Source organism: Pundamilia nyererei, unplaced genomic scaffold (assembly GCF_000239375.1).
Source record: "Pundamilia nyererei isolate P.nyererei 1_Seehausen unplaced genomic scaffold, PunNye1.0 scaffold00792, whole genome shotgun sequence".
Classification (NCBI taxonomy): Eukaryota; Metazoa; Chordata; class Actinopteri; order Cichliformes; family Cichlidae; genus Pundamilia; species Pundamilia nyererei.
In genome coordinates this window covers 50,655-53,517 of record NW_005188193.1, presented here as the reverse complement: position 1 = coordinate 53,517, position 2,863 = coordinate 50,655, and the positions used below count along the sequence as shown (strand labels likewise).

Sequence of the window (2,863 nt, the reverse complement as noted above, 5' to 3'; positions counted from 1 at the left end):
TCAAACTCCGCCACTCTGTGCTCCTCCGCCACTGCCTCGTTTGAGTTTTGGACGAAATGGATTCTGGGATATTGCATTTCGTCATTTCGAGCTGATTGGAGACCAAAACAGCCAGTCAGATGTTTTTGCATCCAAGTCTGTGATTGGCTGGTTTTGTGGCACAAATAAAACAGTGTAGAGAAAGAGTTGAACGTGCACGGGCAGAAATGTTGAGAGCGCGAGCAACAGATTGCGAGTGAGCGCGAATGCAAAAACTGAGCGAGAGGGGCTGCTGTTGTGTGTGTGTGGATAATAGCAAACAGTGAAATACATTTTTTGCACGCAGCAATGAATTTTGTTCACTCAAATTTAGCTTTTCTTCGCTCAAAATAAATTTCTCCTCAAAATGCAACACTTGCATCTGCAAAATCTTTTTACGTGCTCTCAATTTTTATTTTTATTTTTTTTACATGCGCTCAGAATAGTGGCACAAAAATAACGCCATAATGGTCTAGTCATCTGATAGGTGAGCCACAGTCTTGTTAAGCCTACCTGTACTCTAAACAGGTACAGAGAATGGTTTTATCAACCCTTACAAATCCTCTACGCAGTGGTTCCCAAACTTTTTTTTGCGAGGCCCCTATTTGTTTTCCAAGATAAATGTTTTGTGTGTTTGTCCTTTAACCACACAGACCCACATTTTGCTCTTTTACGCTACGTCACACGGGTATTTTTGAAAACGCAGATGTTTCTATGCGCTTGGACCTTTCGTCCACACACAAACGACGTTTCGAATCACCGAAAACTGAGATTCTTAAAAAAAAAATTTTAAATCCTTTTTTTGCATTTACGTGTGGACGAGGAATAGAGTTCGTCACGCAACGTCAAAGGTATGTGCCTTTTTTCACGTCACGCTGTGACGTCACATATAGTCACGCAGTTACTGTCCCTCTATTTAGAAAGGCAGAGGCATCACAGTGTAATTATTTTATGTGTAGTTGTTTTTTTCCTGTCTAATAATATTCAACATTGCTATCAATACATTTTTCAATGCCTCTCTGTGGAAATTGGTTTAAAAACATAAAAAAACGCAGCCCTGCAATGGCTCTGTGCCCCCCTAGGGGGCAGGCCCCACACTTTTGGAAGGTCTGTGATAACTGATGATGGAGGAGAAGACATGAAAAATAAATCAGCTCTACAGGGTGAATTTCAGCTTCTTTCCTCACGACGGAGGTTTCTGTTTCCAAGATACAGGGCAAAGAGTTATAAAAACAGCTTTGTCCCTGTTGCTGTCACTGAATTAAATAAGAACTGTTTTTGTTTTTGAAGTTACTGTAATGCTTCCAAAATAATAATTTCTCCCATTTTACAGTCTGTCCCACTGAACTTGTATACAAAAAGAAATCTTATGACTAATAAAATACATTTCACAATCATATAAAACAAAATAACAGGATAACAGAAGTATCACTGGCTAAACATTTTCCTCTAGTGGACAAATTAAAGGTAGCGCATTACATTTTCACTTGCTTGTGCTTTACAGACAAAATGACTGTTAACAAGCTCACGTACCTGCAGAAGACATAAAACACACTCAACAGGTGTCTTCTGATGGTACCAGCAATTGTAGCTCCTACAATGTAAAAACAACATCACAAAAAGCACAGAAAAACAGTAAATCAAACACATTTCCTGCTATGCGCAGCAACCACTAGGGGGCTGACAAAGACTTACTGCCAAAGAGCATAAATACGGCAGAAACACTGTTTAACAGCAACCAGCCTTTGTTTCGGTTACACAGAAACTTTCTAACATCAACATGTACAACTTATGTAACAACATTCACACCAGAAACCATAAAATGCCAGAGCCTTTCATTACAGGACTTACCCTCACAGTGCAAACGCGCGCTGTGAGGAGCGGAAGCCTTAGCAGCTTCTAAACGCTAGAGTGAGATCCGGTTTCTGAGTTTTCAAAATAAAATACAACAAAAAAAAAGACAAAATCTACTAAAATTCAGTTCTATCGAAGAAGAAATGCTTAACTATGTAGCACTCGACGTGCTTCCAAGGGTGTAGATTTGGTTTTGGCATTGGTGGGGACGGATGATTCAACCACCAAACCCTGCCACCAAATACAGTCATGACAATAAAAGAATATGACTTTAAGGACTTAACATCATTACTTCAGTTACACCAACATCTCTGACACATTAGCACTAAGGGAACACTGAATGACCTGGTGGTTTTTGTCCATAAAACTACTCATCTAAGATTACCACAAAGTAAAAGATCTCTCAGCAAGATTATGCAACATTTTAGGCACTACTGCCCCGATCAAGTCAGTGAGCTGGGACTTTATATTCTAAACATGAACTACTGTTACAGCAACAGACATGAGCTACTGGTGTCCCACACAACAACTCAATGTGAAGCAGCCACACACATGCCTGCTCCTCTCGTTAACTGAGGTAAACTGCTGGCATATTGGTTTTACATCTATACTGTCCAGTCTCTCCTGGTGGACATACAGCAGCATTGTTTAATCTCATTGTCATTGTTGACCTTAGTCATGTTTTTAGTCTTCTGAGAGCACCGAAGCTTCTTTCAGCCTCTGTACATGTGTTTTATCCTCAGATTAAAATTATTACTATGTGCTAGATTTACCTCACCTTTGGCCCTGGCTCCTCCCCTCTGACTGCACTAGGACATATTGCTACCTGATAAAATAACACATTGATTTGTGCCATATAAAAAGTGAGATGTGTCAATTCAGATTCTTTGTCAAACATACACTGAATCAATTTACATCAGCAGCCTAACAATTGTCATGATAATAAATACTAGTTAATCTATAGCACCAAATCATCAGTCAGTCACTGTGA

The 2,863-nt window shown here is 39.6% G+C and overlaps 1 long non-coding RNA gene across 1 annotated transcript; it reads right to left on the bottom strand.

Moving 5' to 3' along the window:
• Window positions 1-1,550: 1,550 nt before the first annotated feature.
• LOC102198231 (uncharacterized) lies at window positions 1,551-1,948 on the bottom strand. Its single transcript, XR_312470.1, has 2 exons — window positions 1,870-1,948; window positions 1,551-1,612 (listed from the first exon to the last, which is right to left on the bottom strand). It is a non-coding gene; the product is annotated as an uncharacterized LOC102198231 (long non-coding RNA).
• Between the last annotated feature and the right edge of the window lie 915 nt (window positions 1,949-2,863).